Source organism: Lissotriton vulgaris, chromosome 5, assembly GCF_964263255.1.
Source record: "Lissotriton vulgaris chromosome 5, aLisVul1.2, whole genome shotgun sequence".
Taxonomy (NCBI): Eukaryota; Metazoa; Chordata; class Amphibia; order Caudata; family Salamandridae; genus Lissotriton; species Lissotriton vulgaris.
This window is the reverse complement of record NC_141693.1, coordinates 1934954108-1934975437: the sequence shown is the minus strand read 5'-3', so window position 1 is coordinate 1934975437 and position 21330 is coordinate 1934954108. Positions and strand designations below refer to the sequence as shown.

Sequence of the window (21330 nt, the reverse complement as noted above, 5' to 3'; positions counted from 1 at the left end):
GATAAATCCTATTACTCTTTTCACAAAAAGTTTTAAAACAGGCTCACCAGGTCCCTATGCTTAATGCTACGATTTCATAGGCAATCCTCACTATAACATTCAACCAGTCACATCTAAGGCCCCTAAACTTGTGTTGTACGTCCACAACACGTGATATATTCTATACCACAATTTTGAAACAGAACAAATGCACTGTGTAACTCTTCTAGTCACACTACTCTTTGCCGGCAAATAACCAGGAATTTTTCACACTGCTGGAAAAAATGTATCCTATGTAATTTACATGTAACATGTATGTTACCATAGTAACCGGAATCTGCTACCAAAAGAATTGATCCAGCGTCACTAAAGAAATTCTGTCTCACAAATGTGTCACCATTCACTACCTAATCCTCACCAAATTAATCAATAACCAGGCCCATCTACTAAGACAGAAAATCATGAAACTGAATCATGTGGCCTAATTTACTACACTATTAAACTCATATGTACATATTTACAACTGCAGTATAACATTTTTATTCATGAATTTATCAAAGAAACATTAATTAGACCACTGAGGCCAACGTATTTAAACTAATGGTAACAACCCAAAAATCAAGACCAGCTTCACGTTTTAAGTCTTTTATTTAAAGTTTCAAAAGTTTCATAAACTTTATTAGCTCTTTTATTAATTTCAAGCATTTTATTATATTAACTTTATTCAATAAATCATTGGCTCAAAAGGTCCGGCACTTCAAATTTGGATAGAAAAATGAAATAAAGAAAACATCAACCCTATTCCCTATGTTAGCTTTCTGACCTGAAAAGTAATCAATCTATTATGCTTACGTGTCCAAAGGAAAACGGACAGTACTTCGCCCTAAGGAAACAGTAAGCCCCGCTCCCCTCAAGAGGTCTAATTTTTATACCATTCTTACTCGCTAATCTAACTAAACGATATGTTTTAATAAATCTCAGCACCCTGATTGGTTGCTGGCTGTCAGACCACCAAAGCCACCTCTTTCCAGAGTGACAACGTCACTTCATCATTGTTCATTGACATGAACCGACTCCGGCTTCCGAGGATTCGGTACATTTTTAAAAGTTGTTTCACTGATTTCCTCCAGAGCTCGGCAAAACCATCTCTGTCACTTCCTTGGCCTTGTAGAAATAACATCCAGAGCACATAACGCACAAGTCTCTTTTGTTTAAGCCACAGTTCATTCAAAAGAATAGCTTTCATGGAAGAGTCCCAATACGACTGTGCTTGGCTCTGCTCACATACCGGCTAACCAACATTCTCCAGAACTAGGCCTCAGGCCTTTCTCTCGGGCTAGTATTTAAACAAACACAAAAGAATGATTAATTCAAGTAAAATAAACCCTTCTGTTACCCACCCTACCATTGATAATAATTAACCCATTAATAAATGCCAACTAGCAGAAGCAAACAAATAAAGCAGCACATTTAATACCTACCATTCTTCATAATGTCCAGCTGAAGTCTTTATGTATCTGAAAGAGTAAAAAGATGATCGAATAATACACAGACAAACAAACACAACATAAGACAAACAAATAAGCACACATAATAGAAGCACATGCCATAAATGATCAGCCGCATATTAATAGTGACAAGGACAATAGGACGAACAGGACAATATTAATCATGTGTTACATGACAAACTCGCAAATGCAACAAGAGCACATGTCATTAATCCCACATGTTTGTGTGAGTGCAATCTTATTCTAGGTTGAATTAGTATAACAAATCATGCAACAATTCATTAATAGATTAATACATGTTACAGGGAATAAACTTCGCGAGTCAGAATAAAATAATTTCTGAAGCTTGCTCCATCAACTTCCAGCACGGGTAGTACTGGGAACAGATTGTACACATTCTTGTGAAATAGCTTCACCAGAAGAAGAGTGCGGATGCGCTACACTCACAGTGGAGGAAGCATTTTCAGTGCAAATAGAATCAGAGTTCATAACATCATCCCACATCCAGGAATAAGATGATGAGGGAACTACTTCTTTAACATCAACATTCTTGTTCTTATAAACACACATCCTGTTGTAATGCCAAATGTTACCATCACTAAGTGTGGTAGACTTAGAATATGGAGTCACTACCTGTAAAGGAGATGAACATTTACTCAACCCCTTTTTAACTTTATTAGGCAATCTTACCTTAACTACATCTCTTCTTTTCAAAGAAAAGTCGTTGGCACTGTGCATTTTGTCAAACAGAGTCTTCCCCACATCATGCATTTTCCTCAAATTTGCTCTCACAAGGGCTGGAGACCATTTACTATGGATTTTCTTAAAGCTCTATGCCACATTATCTTTACAAAAAGGCTCTCTACCTCTTAGAATTATAAACGGGCTATAACCAGTTCCAGTAGGAGTGATTCTATATGCCCATAATGTGGCTAAGAGCTCTTTTTCCAATTATTTACCGGCATTCATCGCATCCGGAATGCTTCCCCTTACAACCCTGTTGAATCTCTCAAAACAACCATTACCAGCAGGGTTATATATAGGCGTGTACATTTTGTCAATACGTTCCTTTCTAAATAATTTACATATTTTACCGAAGTAAATTGAGGACCATTGTCACTTAGTATTTCTTTAGGAATCCCCTCCCCGATAAACAAACTTTGAAGAAAATTTGTAACATGCTTAGCATCAAAATTCTCCATAACATCTACCTCAGGCCACTTCGAGAAGATATCCATGACAACTAAGATATGTTTAACAATATCTTCCTTATCCTCAATAGGACCCAACCAGTCAATACATAAATGTTCCCAAGGATTATCAGGGAGTGACCTGAACCCAAGGGTAGGTCTTTAAGCTTTCAGAGATTTATCTGAGTCAGAGCAAATAGAACAATTCTTAACAAAATTCTCTGTATCCCTGTCCATATCAGGCCACCAATAAAGTAACTTGATTCTCAAATTTAATTTTGATACACCCAAATGACCCTCATAATTAATTTCGAAAATCTTATTCCTCAAAACCAGTGGAACAACAACTCTCTCGCATCTACATATACAACCATCATCATCGATGGACAGTTCATCTTGTATTTCCCACATAGCTTTTAAATCCCCACTTAAATCATTTTTGTTGGGTCATCCCTTTGTAACAAAGTTCCTTGCTTTGGATAAGACTTCATCTTGACTTAAACCATTATTCCATTCTATTTTAGATATAGCTACCATTCCATCAAGAACTACAGCCACACTGAAATTACCTTCCTCCTCGCAAGACCCAAAATCCTGTCGACTGGGATATCTACTTAAATAATCAGCCACCTGATTGCTCTTACCTGGTAAATACTCAACTTCATAATTGAAATCAAGTAATTTTAGACTCATATTGGCTATGTGGGGGGTAGCCTTAATAATCGCTTCAGAAGTATAAACTTTAAATAAGGGCTTCTGATCAGTGCGTAGAAGAAATTTTGTTCCCCACACAAATTGTCTGAATTTTGTCATAGCCCACTGCATGGCTAGTATTTCCTTTTCAATAACTGAGTATTTGATCACTGATGGAGACAATGAACGTGAGGCAAAGGCTATGGTGACTTCTCTACCTAATTCATTAATTTGTGAGAGAACAGCCCCTAACCCTTTGTCACTTGCGTCAGTTGTTATAATGCTAGGAGCAAAATTGTCAAACGCTTGTAGAGGAAAAGCGTTGGCAAGATCAGTTTTAATATTTTGAAAATCCAGTTCCAATTCTGCACTCCACTGAAATTCATTCTTGACTTTCAAGAGCTGTCTCATATTAAAGGTTTTAGAAGCAAAATTCTTAATGTACTTGGAGTAAAACTCGGATAACCCCAAAAAGGATCTCCCATCCGTGGAAGTAGGAGATGGTGCTTTCTCAATAGCCTCCATCAAAACTTTTTTGGGAGAAATACCATTTTTACTAACTTGATGTCCCAAATAAGTTACAGAATTCATTCTGAATTTACATTTTTTCAATTCAGCAGTCAACCCTTTTCCTATCAATTTTTCCAGAACTAATTTCAGTTTGTCATCATGCTCTTTCAAGTCATGTCCCGTTATTAATATGTCATCTTGAAAATAGGTAATACCAAAAATCCCTTTGAATAACCTGTGCATTAACCGTTTGATTACAGCAGCAGAAGAAGCGAGACCGAATGGCATCCTTACAAATCTGTAACACCCAAAAGGTGTGATAAAGGACGTCAAACTTCTGCTACTCTCGTGTAATTCCACCTGATGATAAGCAGACGTCAAATCCAAGGCCGAGAACCACTTCACACCTTTGGTTTGAGCGAGTAGTTCATCAATCTTTGGGAGAGGAAACTTATCTATAACAATGTTCTTATTCAGGTCTCTTAAGTCTATGCATAAACGAAGACGATTATCCGGCCTGCGAGCAATAACCAACGGAGCCAACCATTCGGCGCTTTCCACTGGCTTAATATCCCCTTTTTTTCAAGAATATCCAATTCTTTTAATACATCATCCCTTATGCTCAAAGGTAAGTTTATTGCTTTATGACACACTGGCTTGTTGTCTTTTTTTAGAATGATTTTATGGGAAAACCCTTTAAGTTTCCCGACCTCACCAGTAAATACTCTAGGAAATTCCTTAGTTATATTATCAATAAAATCTTTATTCAAGTCATCGATGAGCATGACTTGATCACTAGCTTTAGGATTTAAGATAATCCCCAGTTCACCCTGATCAATCCACCCAAGAACAGATGGACCTTTTTCAGCAACATAAAGTTTTCCCATGGTAGACCTGTCCTTGAACAGTTCTACAACATAACCTACCATGGGAATTCCGGATGACTATCTGAGGGTTTCAACTCCTTATTGATGACTTTTGCGAACTCTTTATCCCAAACAGCTCTCTGCACACTAGTATAAGGGGAAACAGAGTCCGCAACAATTTTGATGACTACACCACCAATCTTAATATCACAAACAGGCTTCTTTTTTCCATTGACACTGACGTTTAAGACACCGTAATCGATGTCATCAAAATACAAAATGCAAAGTATTTCTTCATCATCTGAACTCAATTCATTATTACTGTCTTTTTCCTCTTTTTCATTAATGTAACTTACATTTTTTTTGGATTTTTGCTGGCACGTCTTCTACATACCTTAGCATAATGGCCAGGTATTCCACAGTAAGTACACTTGGAATTCACAGCAGGACATACCTTATCAAACGCATTGTGACCTGTGTAACCACATCTGTAACATACATTCTTAATATCACTGCCGTATTTTACCTTATAATTATCTTTTTTACTATTGCGATAATTATACTTTTTACTATCAACCTTTTTTTTACTTACACATTAGCTACTACATTATTCACATCATCCTTTTTTAACTCAACTTGTGCGCACCTTTTCGACATTTCCGCTTTTTTAATAATAGCAATAATTTCATTTAAAGGCGAATCCCCACAAACCCATAGCTTTCCCTGAATAGAAGAGTTATTGCAATGCATCACAAGCTGATCTCTGCTGAAACTGTCATAGAGATTTTCAAATTGACAATTAATGGATAATTTTTTCAAGGATGATACATAATCTTCCACAGATTCTGCTTCCCTTTGGAAACATTCATATTGGCTTATTCCCACACATACAGTTGGTTGATAATATCTATCCAAGTCAGCTAAGGTGTCTTAAAATACATCTGAATTGCTGTCAAAACTTGTCTTCTTCTCCATTTGTAAATAAATTCTTATTCCTTCCGGACCCAAATTATGTAAAAGCATTTTTTTTCTTCCTCAATGGAGGAAAGACCTCGTCATTTTCCTCTTCAAGTGCAGCAACGTAATTTAGAAAATATTCTTTCCAGTCAATCTATTTGATGGTAGGTTCACCAGGTCGAGGAAGGAAAGGTACTGGCGCAACCAATCCTGTGGATTGTGATGCTATATTTTTACACTGACTGTTTATTTTATAATGCTCTTAATGACAATGAAGAGTTTTTTCCTTTTCCAAAAGAGTAGAATTTATTCATTATTCTATAGTCAGAACTCGAGCTCTAATAATAATGAGAAGTTAAGGGTATGTTCTTTATTTTATAGTCAGAGCTCGTGAGTATTTCAACAGTATCAGACCCGTTTTTATTGCCAACACAGAAGCGGCTATTTGTTCTAACAATGTCAACATAAAATGAATCGATCCCTTGTGCTGTCAGATAATACAAAATTTTCTAGCTATCGCGACAAGAATTTTAGATTCTATTAAGGACACGGAGGCGAGGATTATGCTTTCTCATTTTTTTACTGCACAAATAGCAGCCAATGAAAGTAAAACTACAATGGTAAAAAACAACATTTCCCATGAGGCTTTGAACCACGCCTCCAATAATAATAACCAATCACAGTAGTAACAAGCATATAAAGTACAGAGACACTAAATTGGCCTCCTCTTTCTTTGCGCGAACAGTCTTGTCATAGTGAAAAAGTCTTTAACTCTCACCGGAGAGAACAGTTCCGTAGGAATTCTCAACGGAGAATTATCCATAAACACGAAGAGCATCATCCGCCAGGAAGTGACAGCCAAACAATCCAACGAAGGCACTCAACTCTTGTTGGAATCATTACCTGAAACAGAAAAAGAAGTTTGAGAAAAAGGGAGCCCACAAACTATATTTTCTCATAGGGTGGGTAAAAAGTTGTTAAACAACATAATTTCAAACAACTTTACAGTTATCAAACTGTCCCAACGGGTGGGATAATCCTTACCTCCGTGTCCTTAATAGAATCTAAAATTCTTGTTGCGATAGCTAGAAAATTTTGTATTCTATGGCAGGACCGGAGGCTTCTGATTATGCTGGTTCAAAGCTCATCAATCACAGCATCAGAAACATGAGGAATAGGTTTATAATAAAGCACTTTAAACATTGAATCTGAAGACCAATCAGCCGCCTTCAGGATGTCCTCTAAACGAGAACCTATTAAATAGGCTTTAGAAGCCATCGCACCTCTAGCTGAATGAGCGCCATACACAGAAATATCGATGCCAGCCTCTGACATACTCCATCTAACCCATCTGGCTAATGTAGCCGCAGCAACTGGCTTGAAGGGCTTCTGAACAGAGATTAACAACTGGCCTAAAGGATCAGCCCTATGTGCCATAGTACGTTCTTCATAACATTTGAGACACTGCAACACACACAGTTTGTTATTATGCGGGAAGGCGGGATACTCCACTGAGCGTGACATGGTCTTAGTTCGTCGTGTGATAACAAAGGAGACACCTTGAGGAGAAAACATTCTACCAGCTAAATCTAAGGCTCGGACATCTGAAACTCTGCGACATGATATGAGACATAATAACATAGTGAGCTTAGCAGAAAGCTGCTTAAAGGATAATTCACCATTATCGGGCCAGGTTTCCAACAGTGCAAGAACTTTAGTCACATCCCAAAGTGTGGAATACCTGGGTCGAGGAGGGTTTGACACCCCCACTCCTTTGAGCAACTTACAAACCAAGGGGTGCATCCCGACAGGCTTACCATCGATGTGATCATGACCAGCAGAAATAGCAGACCTGAAATTATTAACTGACCTGTAGGCCAGACCTGAAGCGGCAAATTCAGACAGGAAATTCAACACATCAGTCACATTTGATCCCACAGGATCCACCTGTTTTGGAAGGCACCAACTCACCCATTTCTTCCAAGATGCAGAGTATCGTTTCTGGGTGGAAGGAGCCCAAGATTGTTGCATAAAGCTGGAAGCTTCTCGTGAAAGGCCCGCAAGGCGTTCATGTCTCCGGAGAGCGTCCACACCATTAAGGTCAACTGGTTCTGCAGGATTAAGGGGTGGCAGAAGCGTCGGGAATACCGGGAGCCGGAAGGGAAGGTCCACAGACAACTCCAGCAGTGTGGGAAACCACGACTGAGTCGACCAAAACGGAGTCACCAACACTACTGTTGCTTTCTGCCGGCGCACCAAGGCCGCCACTCTCGGGATTAGCGCAAACGGGGGAAAAGCATAATTCCTCCGTTGCCCCCAATGGTGAAGGAACGAGTCCGTTCCCATCGCCATCGGATCCGGTCTCCAACTGTAAAACAGGGGAAGATGGGCATTGAGGCGAGAGGCAAACAGGTCTATCTGACAAGGGCCTTGCATAGTCATGATCTGAGCAAACAGCGACGGATGGAGCCTCCAGTCGCTGAAATCCCGAAGAAATCGGGAATTCCAATCCGCCACCTGATTCAATTTCCCCGGAAGGTATTCTGCCACCACAGAGATCTTGCGATCCAGGCAAAAGTGCCAAAATTCCTTCGCGTTGTGAACCAACATACGAGACTTCGTCCCTCCCAATCGATTGAAGTATCTCACCGCTGAGACATTGTCCATTCGAAGGAGTATACAACAATTGCTCTTCAGCGGTGAGACAGACCTGATGGCAAAGGACCCTGCCAGCAACTCCAGGCGGTTATGTGTAGAGAGAGCTTGTCCGCTGACCACCGTCCGCCTGTGGTAAAGTCTCCACAGCGAGCGCCCCAGCCCCATTGACTGGCGTCTGATCCGATAACCACGTCTGGGGCTGCGCTGAAGATCGCTCGGCCATTCCAGGCCGACATGTGATCCAGCCACGACTGAAGCTCCTCTCGGGCTTCGGGGGAAAGAGGAATAAGGTGGTCGTAGTGAAATTTCCTCCGTAAATAAAAGATTTTCAGTCTCTGCAGGGCTCTGTATTGCAGGGGTCCCTGGAAAATGGCCTGGATAGACGAAGCCAGGAGGCCCACAATCCTCGTAGCACCCGTAAGGAGATCTTCTCCTTGGTCAAGGTGGAAACTATAGACCTGATCTTGTGATGAGGGAGAAGAAGTTAAGCTGACACAGAGTCTATCAGGAAGCCTAAGAACTCCATCTGCTGGTTCGGTATCATCACCGACTTCTTGGTGTTGATGACGAACCCCAGATTTTGAAGGAGGGACGTCGTCCACTCCAGATGGGAGAGAAGAAGGGACCGATCTTGGGCTAGAATGAGCATGTCATCTAGATAGACGATGAGGCGCACTCCCATCTCTCGAATGCGAGAGATCATCGGTTTGAGGAGCTTGGTGAATACCCAAGGGGCTGAGGACAGACCAAAGGGGAGCACTGCCCTTTCCAAGGAAACTGCAAGAATTTCTGATGAGAGGGGCAGATGGGGACCGTCAGATAGGCATCTTTCAAATCTAGACGGACCATCCAGTCGTTTTCCAATAGAAGATCTCGTAACAGATGGATACCCTCCATCTTGAAGTGCCGATAAGTGACGTAGGGATTGAAGTCCCTTAAATTTAAAACCAGGCGTTGACCGCCTCCCTTCTTTTGAACCAAGAAGACGTTGCTGCAAAACCCTTCGGGAATGAAGGGTCCTATAGCAATAGCCCTCTTGGCTAACAATTCGTCCAGTTCTGAGTCGATAAAACTCTGTTCTAGATGGGAAAAAAGGAGAGGATGAGGGGGAAAGGGTTGAAGGGGACATTCTAACATCTCTATTTGATAGCCTTGGACGGTCTGCAGGACCCAAGCATCTGAAGTGAGACTTGTGCAATTCATCACAAAGTGACGCAACCTGCCCCCTAAAGGGGCCAAGGGACACATGGGACTTACCAGAGGATTGATTGTCGAAGTTCTTGTAGCCTCGGTTATAGAGGCCTCTGAAACCGCGGGATCTGTAAGGGTAGAAACCGGCCTCGCCTGGCTCTTGCGTGTATCCTCTGCCACGCCTAGGGGCGTATCCTCGTTGAGGGCTGGTGTTCGAATAGCGGCCGGTCGAGCGTCCTCTGCCACGGCCGGCCCTATTAGAGACCTGATGCAAGACCCTCTTCAAGGAGGCTTGGGATTTATCCAGGGAAGCGAATGTATTAACGAACTTTGCAATATCCTTCACAAAGTTGTCGCCAAACAACTGTCCTTCCGCCAAAGGACCTGGCTCCGAAGAAGCCAACTCTACCAACTGGGGATCAATACGGAGCAAGACTGACTTCCGCCTTTCGGAAGCTAACGCACAATTGGCGTTCCCCAGCAAGCGGACTTCCAGGTGGATGGCATCCCCCGTTTCCTGGGCTTGGAGGGCCAGTTACAAGATCTTGGCCAACGGCCCTGAAAGGTCAAGGACCTTATCTTGGCACGCTCTGAGTGCGCGATCAATCCCTTTCTTGGGGTCTTTCTTGTATTTCTTGAGGAACGTAGTCATGGAAGTGTCAATGTCCGGGGTAACGGCCACCTTGTGGGCTAGGTCAGGACGGGGGCTCTCGGACTTAAGGCGGGCTCTCACCTCTTTGTCGAAGCCTTTTGTAGCGATTTCCTGGCGCTGTAAGAAACACCTTCACCGTTATCCTGTGAAAAGCGCAATATCAAGGAAAATATGCACAAAACTACATGTCCCAGCATCCCTAGGTTCGACATTGGCGAGGAGCAAAGGCGGTGCAAACATAAGGGCCGCCCAGAGAACAGGAGAGTGCTTGTCAATTTTCCCTAGAGGTGTTGGAATGGCGGATGGTGCTCCCCGCCGGAGTTCAGCTTGAAGAAAGAAGAAAAGCAGCATTCCAGCGTGTAAAGTCATTGAACTTTGTTTCCTGGAGAACTTCAAAATTCATGTGTATTGCCAGGTATTCGTGGAAGAGAGGAAGCCTTGCGAGGATAACAATCCTGTGTGCATATTTAATTAATCTGAAATAGGTCCCGAGTAGCCGCTGTACTTTAAACGCAAAAGACGCGTTTAAAAGGGAATGCAAGATATTAGTGAAAGTGTTTGTTTCCGAGGTGCGCCTGAAGCTAAGACGCCTTCGGTTCTAACGCTTTTTTCAGTGACAAGCACTATTCAGAATCGAAAGTCTAATTTCCCCGTGGCTGGCCTTTTTGTTTATCTTAATTAGACTGTGCCTGACAAAGACGAAGTTCGTGTAAAACAGAAAAAAGCTTCAGCAACGCCGAGATTTGTTTAATGTGGTATGCAGAAATACCATTAAAGAAGAAAAGAGTGCTGTTCGGCTAGTCTGCAGATTTAAGACTGTTCATGGTTGGAATCATTCTGTTCCTGAATATATATATATAGAACAGAGAAATATTATCAAAGAGACAGCTTGTGAGTTAAGGGTGAGTAGGGAGAAGAGCATAAAATATATATGAGTGTAGTTATTCTATATGTATTACTGATACACATTCTCTGTCCTCCTTCTGTAGTGTGCACAACCTTGGGGTTCTTCGCTGACGGCTGGTCAGGAGCACGAAGGATACACCGAAACCACAGCTACTTTATTATTTTCTCCCCTTCCCTTTTTCCCTGGGGGCACGAATTCACGCAGAGGTATTTATCTAGCCTCTGTGGGGGATCGTGTTTCGGGGGACTAGGGGGCTTACATCACACATCGTCTCCGCTTGGCTTTTGGAACAAGGTTAGTGGCTATTTTATTATTCTTGAGCTACAGCCAATCCTGATACCTTTACGGAGGTGAGTCTGCAGGTATTCCGCTACTGCAGGGGGGGGAACCCAATCAGAGGACCTAGGGTGCCCAATGTCGGAAGGGTCAAAGGAGAAGGGGGAAGGGTGGACAGGGCAAGCATGCTTCCGTATCTTGGTGCGCTTGCGCGGGGCAGCATCTGAGGAGTCCGTATCAGTGCCAGTGTCCGTAGTGGTATCCTGAAGGGGGTGGATGAGGGGGGGGAGGGGGTGGGGCAGGATGGTAAGGTCTTGTCGCCAGTGGACTCCTTAGAATTATATAACTTATCATAGGATTGGGAATGGGGCCAGGCAGGGTCTGAAGCCGCCTTCTTAGGAGGGGGAGGGCGGACCCGGTCTTGGTTAGGGAGAGGAAGGGGCTTACCAGGGACCAACAGCTCTAATTTCTTGGCTAGCGGGAGCAGGGCTGAGGAGAGGGCTTTATCAAGTTTAGCGTCCAGTTTCTTGTCAATGAGGTCCTCCATGGACTCCTCTTCGTAGTACTCCTCATTGCCCTGATAACCACACGCAGTACCCTCCTCTTCGCAGAATTCCGTGTCTGCCATAATCGAAAGAATTGTCAAATTCCACTCAAGTCCCCAGAGGGAAGCGAAGTTTCCAACCCAGGCAAGGGCGTCAACAGGGGAAGTGCCAGGCGCAGGAGCCGGGAATACTAAGCAAAGTCCGTCGAAGAAGTCCAATTCTTGGACCAATGGAGGGAGTAAATTCATCCCGCTTCCTCACACACTGGGAAGCAAGGGCCAAGTTCAAAGCTCCGATGCAATAGCGATGAGAACGCTGCTTGTACGTCGAGACACAGCCCCTCGGCTCCTGGCCAACTGCGTGATTCCCCACTTCAGCCGGGGGCAGAGCGTCGTGTAGGCACTAAAGAAGGGCTTTGTGCAAACACTGACGCGCGCACGTCGCTGGAGGCGTACGTTGGGCCCCAAGGGGCTCTGTTATGCGCCTCCTTCCCCGAGGGGGGGGCTAAGTCCCTCGTAATCGTGGACCACTCCTCAGGCGGCCGCGGGTCAAGCAGCGAAGGAAGGGAGAAAATGGGGCCTACTGGTGCAACACACGCTCCAAAAACTAATAAGGGAACATAGGGTGGGCCGAAGAGGCCCAGCCCCGGAGTCGGGAAGAAAATGAAACATTTAGAATCGTAGATCCTGGAATCGCAATAGTGCTATACGCACACACAATGAGAGAAGTAACAATGCAAACTGTATACACAGAATCAATAAGTATAGTCAACCACATACGCCAAAGGCAATATCAAACACATGAGGCCTGCAATGCAGAAGTATAAGCATATAAGATAAAGAGCACTTATCTGGGCTGCGGAGCAGCAAAGAAAGAGGAGGCCAATTTAGTGTCTCTGTACTTTATATGCTTGTTACTACTGGGATTGGTTATTATTATTGGAGGCGTGGTTCAAAGCCTCATGGGAAATGTTGTTTTTTACCATTGTAGTTTTACATTCATTGGCTGCTGTTTGTGCAGTAAAGAAATGAGAAAGCATAATCAGAAGCCTCCGGTCCTGCCATAGAATCTGCAAACTTACTTTAAATCCGGCAATCGTAGCATAAAGGGCGAAGTTTTCCAATGGTTGCTATGGAAAAACTAAATGTTGTCAATGACGCTTCACAAAATGGCCACTGTGTGTCTTAGCGTGGTGACATCATCGCGTACACATAACGCGGGCACCAATCAACTTCAACGCGATGATCTCATGGCGCACGTATTGAACAATGGCCCTCACAGTGCGAGTTAAAGTACATGAGGCGCGCATGCATCGAACGTTTCAGGCAGTCAAAAGATGCTTGTTTAGCCGATAAGAATTCTGCAATTCAATAATGCTGATAGATATGTTTTGAAGAAAAAGTCAAAGTTTACTCACGGGTCTATATGAAGACTGTTCCTTTGCGATGGTAAAAAAAATACTCACGAGTCTTCATGGAAGTTCTTCCTTTACGATGACAAGAACGTTAATCTTGTTATTTCTAATTTCTAATTTTTTTAAATCACGATCTTTCCCAGATCAATTCAAGACGTGTAACATTATTCCTCTTCAAATAAGCAGTGCGCTCTGCTTAGAAAAGAAATCAGCTGCTCATTAATTTCAAAGGTAGGGATGTTGTCAAGTTTATAATTGCATCTTGACACAAAGTGAAGAATCAGGAGTGTGATGTTCTTCAGGTTCTTCAGGTATCCCACCTTGTCGCCATTGTAATAATTACTATTCCAGATGGTATTTATGTATAAGATAATATTTATTCCAAGCAGGTACAACGAACAGGTGATCATACAGCCAGGTCCAACAGCTAACTGACAGTACACACTTCTAGAATGTATAACATCATGAAGCATCATGGAACACTTACCAAGTGATGTAAAACAGAACTCCAATAGTAGCTATAGAGACAATGATGCAAGTATGCCACATGAACCCCATCAGGCCTCACCTGTCCTCTTTGCAATTTGGACGCCAGCATCCCTCGTCGGAACCGCAGGGACTGAACCCCTGTGCACCACGTTGACTTGCCATTGACAAGGCTTGTTGGCTCTGCACTTCAGAGATCCTTGGGTTTCATGAAGCTCCAGTCTCCAGCATCTCTTCCTTCCAAGTACAGATCCTCACAACTTCCTCTGCACTGTGGGCTTTCCTACTTGGTGACCTGCTCGAGGTCCTCTTGTGACTCCTGTGCCTCCTGCCTGTGGGTCCTCCTGAGGGTATTCTCCTGCTCCAGTGCACTCCCTTGTTTGCTCTGGGCCTTCTCTGACTATCCTGCTGCTTGTGAGTCCCTTGGACCTTGCTGGTCCCAATGTTGCTCCTTTTACGTTCTCCTCACCAGTTGCAGCTACCAAGGCTTGTGGGTGTTCCCGTCATACACCGACCCCCTGGTCGCTGACACCCGACGTGGGACAGCTCGTGCATGGCTCCTGGTCTTCCTCAGTGTCGCCTGGTCCTCACAGCTGCATCTCCAAGGTCAGCATCATCTCGTCTGACCCATCCGACAACGGTGGGCATTGCTCTTCCATGCTTCCTCGTCACTCCTGAGCGGCATTGACTCTGTCCCCTCTGCCTGCAGGTTCTTCACTTCCAGAATCCACTGTTGGATTCTATTGGACTTCTTCACCTTCTTCTCCAGAGCACTTTTCTCCAAGTCTCCCATTGTCGTCTATGAAGGTTTCCGACGTCTCTTCACCCCTATACACCTGGCTTGCCTAGTGTAGGTAAGCTTGTCTTTGGGACATTGATGGGTGCAGTGGCACTCCAACCTTCCATCCTCCAAGGAAATTCTTCAGGGTCCTCTGAGAAGGGTGCTTCTTCTGAAAAATGCAACCACAACATCTCCATTGCCTTCCACTGGGCACTCGGTGGTGTTCCCACTCTGCACACAGCCTCTGTGGTGTTCGTGGGTACCTATCTTGGGGGATTCCTTGTGTCCTCAGCTCCTCCGGGTCGTCTGGTCCAAGTCCCATCATCTCCTGCAGTTTGCATTCCACTTCCTTGATATATGGTTTGGTCTCCCCCTGGAGACCACTGTATTTTGTGCTACTTACCTGATTGCAATTGAGGTATTGGTGTGTATTCGTGTTGATATCTCTGGATAGGAGATATACCAATGTGTTAGTGAGTGTTGTGTAATAAATAGGCATATTTCTACTCATACAATGTGGGGTTCTTTTTCGTGTAACCTACCTACATGATTAAAATGGTAAAGAAGCTCCTTAACACTCCTTCAAGATAAACACACAAAGTCCTGAGCGCACGAAAAGTCATTCTATGGGGGTAATCACATATGTCAATAGAAATAAGATCGAACACCAATGGTTGTTTCTTTTTAGTTTTTATAGGTGAATTTGGTTCTCCTATTAGAGGAGATCCTAAAGAACATGCGACCAGCTGGCACGTGTTTCGTCAATTCGGGTAGTTACCCGTGACTCTTCAGGGCTGGGGATGATACGAAAAGGATAGTACAGTATATGGTGTGAAATATGAAGATCTCAAAACTTCACATGGGTGAGCGGAAAGGAAACCATGAAGATTTATTGTGAAAGACATGATAGATGACTCCAAACTTTCGGGCAGAAAATAACCAATGTGTGTGTGGATTAAAAATGTACATCACAAGTATGGCTACCAAACCTCGATAAATCATATAAGGGAACAATGGTAAACACAGAATAAAGTAATAAATGATCCGATAGAAGAAAAAGAGCGTAATGGAAGTGGCACAGGAGAAATTGGGAAGGTGAGCAAAAGACTTCTTCAAGATAAGACTGAAGGCTGCTCTCCACAGTTATCACTTTGAGACCTTCCTGTGGTTATCAGAGACCACTAAAATCACTGTAAGGGTCGCCTGGGTTAGTGCAAGTTGCATCACTTAAATAAGTGTGCAACATATACTAAGCCAGCCTCTGAGGCTTACACCATTGCTGTCCTATCACCTTAAGTACGTCTTCTTACACTCCCTGTCCCTATCCTGACACTGCGGTCCTCTCTAGTGACACTGTGCACCCCCTCAGAACACTCTACGACCCCTTCTGTAGATTAAAACTCCACAAATATCTAGTGACTCTCAATGACTCTCTAGTGACACTTCTTGTGCCTCTCCCTACACTACACTCTCATCTAATGATATTGTACACCCCCTCACAACACTCTCTGATGCCTCCCCTAGTTTAACACTCCCACTTGCTCCTCCGCCACCCCCTGCCACTCCATCGCCCTCTCCTGCCACTCCACTCCGTTCTTATTACACTGTACACCTCATGACACTCTACGATCCCTCCTTTTGGTCAACACCACCAGGTTCTCTAGTGACATGCCCTGCTCTTCTCTGGACACTTCCTACTATTCAAGTCAGACTGTGCGGTATGACAACAAATGCATGAAATTATGGGGACTTAGTCCATGCATGTAATCAAAATATGTTGGTCCAATTCCTGTCTAGCTCACAGTGCACCGTCTGGACCCCAAACTTGAGAGGGTACCAGATGGTGTTTGTAACCTCAGAACATGACCACTCTGATCCCCCTACCAGGGAAAACCTGGAAACCAATCTACCTTTTCACTTGTACCTTAGGCATGCCCAAAGGGAGACACAAGAAATGCGCAAAATGGCATTTCAAACATTTATTGAAGCATTTGGGTTCTTGTGTAAAAGACAAGAGCTGCAGTTATTAACAGAAGGAAACAAAGCATTGTCACCAGCATTACAAGGAGGTCGAAAAAGATGAATAATTCAACCATTGTAACGTTGCTGAGAGTATTGCGTCTATGAAAATCTATCATAATGAGAACCCTACCTACCCTGACCCGACTCTAGAGAGCGTAATAAGTGCATTCTGCCAGATCTCCTCGAGTAGCCTTACTCCCCGTTTACCTGTATGAATGATGTGTCTGGACGCCAGCCTGGTGTGGAGCAGGCCACGGGCGGACGTCCTGGATAATCTACAGAACTGCTCCTCTGATGAGCTAAATGTCAGAAGCAGTATATTTAATAAAAACTGGCCTCGTTCACACTGTGTCTTTGGTCCTTAGCTATTTAATATTCGTATTTCTTTCTCAGAACTGACTCAGATTGGACAACAAATGTGATAAAATGCTTCTGAAAAATGTGCTTGTAAGCAGAACACTTCCTAAGCAGGAAAAGAAGTCACTTGTCCAGAAAGAGATCAATTTCAAACGTGAACATGTAACCTTCACCTCCAGCAATCATGTCTCCTTCAGCCACACCACGGATCTCCTCTGGTCTGACCACAGCTGCGTTCACTTCACCTACAACAAGCCGAAACCCATCATCCACCTCCAACCAACTCTACAAAGAAACTGGAACAAAATCACCACAGAACAGGTCTCCACATCGCTCCTTCAAACCTTCCCAGCCCTCTCTTCTAACGCCAACGAAGCCGCCTCCAACCTCACCCTTTGGTTATCCAACACCGCCGACAACTTAGCACCACTGAAAAAACGTCAACACAAACTTGGCATCAAGAAGGCCTCATGGTTCAACGACGACCTCAAGAAGTCCAAGAAACTGTGCCGCTCCCTTGAAAAGGCCTGGAAAAAAGACCCATCCACCAGCAACAAGGACGCCTTCAAAAGCACCATCCGTACTCACCACCAACTGATCCGTAAAGCCAAGAAAACAGCATTCAAAGATCGACTTGACAACAACGCCCACAACAGCAAGGAACTTTTCAACATCGTCAAGGAATTTTCCAACCCCTCGGCCAACTCCAACGACATCACCCCCTCTCAAACCCTCTGCGATTCCCTAGCCTCTTTTTTCCACAACAAGATTGCTGACATCCACAACAGCTTTGACAACCAACCCGGAAGCCAACCCACCCTACCATCAGCTGACCATCTTCCCCCCGTTAACACCCTTAACGCCTGGAACCCAATCTCCACTGAGGACACCATCCGCCTGATGAATTCCATCCACTCTGGATCCCCCACAGACCCATGCCCTCACCACATCTTCAACAAAGCAGACTCCGTCATAGCTCCGCACCTCCGAGACGTCATCAACTGCTCCTTCAACTCCGCTACCTTCCCAGAAGACTGGAAACACGCTGAACTCACCGCCCTTCTGAAAAAACCAACAGCAGACCCCACCGAACTCAAAAACTACCGCCCCATCTCGCTTCTTCCATTCCCGGCCAAAGTCACCGAGAAAGCTGTCAACAACCAGCTTGCCGCCTTCCTAGAAGCCAACAAATCACTCGACCCCTCACAATCTGGCTTCCGAGCCAAACACAGCACTGAGACCGCCCTCATCGCAGCAACAGACGACATTCGAACTCTACTGGACAATGGAGACACAGTCGCCCTCATCCTCCTCGACCTCTCTGCAGCCTTCGACACAGTCTGCCACAGCACCCTTTTACAACGCCTCAGAAACATCGGAATCCAAGGAAAGGCACTGGAATGGATCACCTCGTTCCTCACCGGAAGAACCCAGAGAGTCCGCCTCCCACCATTCAAGTCCGAGGCCTCTGAAATCATCTGCGGCGTACCACAAGGATCCTCACTCAGTCCCACCCTCTTCAACGTATACATGTGCCCCCTCGCGGCCATCGCCCGCCAACACAACCTCAACATCATCTCCTACGCGGATGACACTCAACTGATCCTATCTCTCACCAAGGACCCCAGCACCGCCAAAACTAACCTACACGAGGGAATGAAAGAAGTCGCCGAATGGATGAAACAAAGCCGTCTGAAACTGAACTCAGACAAAACAGAAGTCCTCATCTTAGGTAAATCCCCCTCTGCATGGGACGACTCTTGGTGGCCGGAAGCCCTCGGAAAAGCACCCATCCCGACAGACCACGCACGGAACCTAGGCGTCATCCTGGATTCTTCACTCTCAATGAACAGACAAGTCAGCGCCGTATCCTCTTCCTGCTTTAACATTCTTCGCATGCTCAGAAAAACATTTCGCTGGATCCCCTCCGAAACAAGGAAAACAGTCACCCACGCTCTGGTCACGAGCCGACTGGACTACGGAAACACCCTCTACGCAGGTACTACCGCAAAACTCCAGAAGAAACTACAACGAATCCAAAACGCCTCAGCCAGGCTCATATTAGACATCCCACGCAACGAACACATCTCTGGTCACCTTAAAGACCTCCACTGGCTACCCGTCAATAAGAGGATTACTTTCCGACTGCTTACCCACGCACACAAATCACTCTACGACATCGGACCAGAGTGCCTCAACTCTCGACTGTCCTTCTACACCCCCTCCCGCCAACTTCGCTCTTCCAGCCAAGCCTTCGCCACTGTACCTCGCATCAACAAGACCACCATGGGAGGCAGATCCTTCTCATACCTGGCTGCCAAAACATGGAACTCACTCCCCGCTTACCTTCGCCTCACCCAGAATCACCTAGCGTTCAGAAAGCAGCTTAAAACGTGGATATTTGACAAATAATCCTCCTCCCCTTCCTAAGCGCCTTGAAACCCTCTGGGTATGTAGTGCGCTATATAAATGTTATGACTTGACTTGACTTGACTAACATGGACATTTTTGTGCATGGGCCCTGTTAAACCTCAATACACTGCCCCCTCCCAACACTCCTGCCCCCCTCGTGACACCAATCCCTGCTCCAGTTAAACACTCCCTGCCACTCTATTAATACTGCCTGCCTCTTCCCTGACATACCACGCCTTCTCACGCTCCCAGCCACTCCAGTGACACTTCGTGGCTCCTCACACTCTCTGCCCTCTCCGAGACTCCATTCCTACATGCTCGACACCCCATCCTCCTCCTCTGAAGCTGCCCAGTCTGTTGCTACAAATACTTCTTCTCTGACACACTAAGGTCCAGACTTACAAAGATGCCAGGCAAAACTTACTTTTGCATTTGTCACTCTCAGTGGAACGGGTATGCCCAGACATGGGTCCTGTGCTCACCATGCCACTGGAGTCAAGCTATCCTGGTTGATAGTGGCTGATACCCTGAAACTGGTCCTAAGAAGCTTGTTTCCGGTCCAGGGAGCTGGAATGTTCCCATGGGGAGCAGGGTCAAGACTGATCTGCATATGGCTGGGTCTAAACTGGAATGGCATGGGGAGCAAAAAACGATGGATTTAGGCCCAGATCTCTGCACCGGGTGAATGGTTGACATTGATTCAGCATTATGTCCATCAATTGTTCTTTTTGTATTAGGCAGCGCAGCACAGCACCCAGAGCTGCTACACTGGGTTACGTGAGAAGGAAGAGCAGGAGAGTGCCACCTCTTCAGAGGTATGGCACTCCCCTGGCTTCTCCTAAGCACCAGGATTCAATCAGGCAGCTGAGCACCACGCACACACCTGTGCACTATAGTGCAAGGGTGACTGTGGGAGTCTAGGATTCGTTCTCAGTACAGAATGCAAAGCTTACCCTTACTTTAAAACTTTTCCTACTTTGTGTGTGTGCTGTACAGAGACGTCCAAAATGAAAAGTCGGAAAAGGAAGGAGAATTAAAAGTATTTCTATTTTTAACCGCTGCTTTGAGTGAGCATTTTTCCTTTGCCGTGATAGCATTACTGATTCCATCCTCTGAACTCCTTCAACAGAATCACTCCCCTTCTTTGTTAACTACCTTTAGTGTAGGCACCACGCCTACGAGGGACTGTGTTTAAAACAGTTAGGCACAAGATAGCCATGAATACATAGATATTGATAACCCTGTATATGATCGGATAAGCAAGTTCCCATTTCACATTGGCACACTATTAGAAGCCAGTACAATTCCTCGAAACACATTGCCTCTTAAGATGCCATCATTTAAAGCCTAGACTTTGGCAGGGCGAACTATCAAGCTCGAACAATGTCTGAACTGAAAACTTTAAGCATTAGGGAGGAAGACATTAAGGAACTCCTGAAACGCCCATCGAAACTTAACCCAAACAATACATCGACCAATCCAGGACAACAATCGGAGTTGGAAAAAATAACACGCCTAAAGAAAAAACAGATACGTACAGCCCTACATGGAGATGTGCTGTTGGAACATCTAAGAGCAAGCACAATACCAGAAACCAGAAGGCCTTCAAGTGAAAAACGTCCCTGTCATCTTCATAGATCAACCAGAATACTTGGACGGATTCAGCCATATTGGAACGAAATGTTCAAGAGACTTCCACTCAATTAAAACAGCAGAACGCCTAAGTCAAAAAGAATTAGAGTTGATAAAAGAACTTGAAGAATGAGGTGATGAGCATACAGGAGTAAATCAGGAAACAGTAGTCTTGCTTAAAGAAGGTTTAATGTATCATCTTGTACAGAGACCTCATCCTTCAGCACAAAAGTTAAACTGACTTAAAGTTCAAGTGGTAGCATTCTAAGATAGAGGTGTTCCAAAAGGGAACAC

At 44.5% G+C, this 21330-nt stretch overlaps 1 long non-coding RNA gene across 1 annotated transcript in view; it reads right to left on the bottom strand.

Moving 5' to 3' along the window:
- Positions 1-610: 610 nt before the first annotated feature.
- LOC147717792 (uncharacterized) overlaps positions 611-21330 on the bottom strand; it is a 294743-nt gene continuing 274023 nt past the window's right edge. The window contains exons 2-3 of the long non-coding RNA XR_015295820.1: positions 6482-6606; positions 611-1315 (exon numbers count right to left, since the gene is read on the bottom strand). This is a non-coding gene — a long non-coding RNA (uncharacterized LOC147717792). The remainder of the gene's footprint in view (positions 1316-6481; positions 6607-21330) is intronic.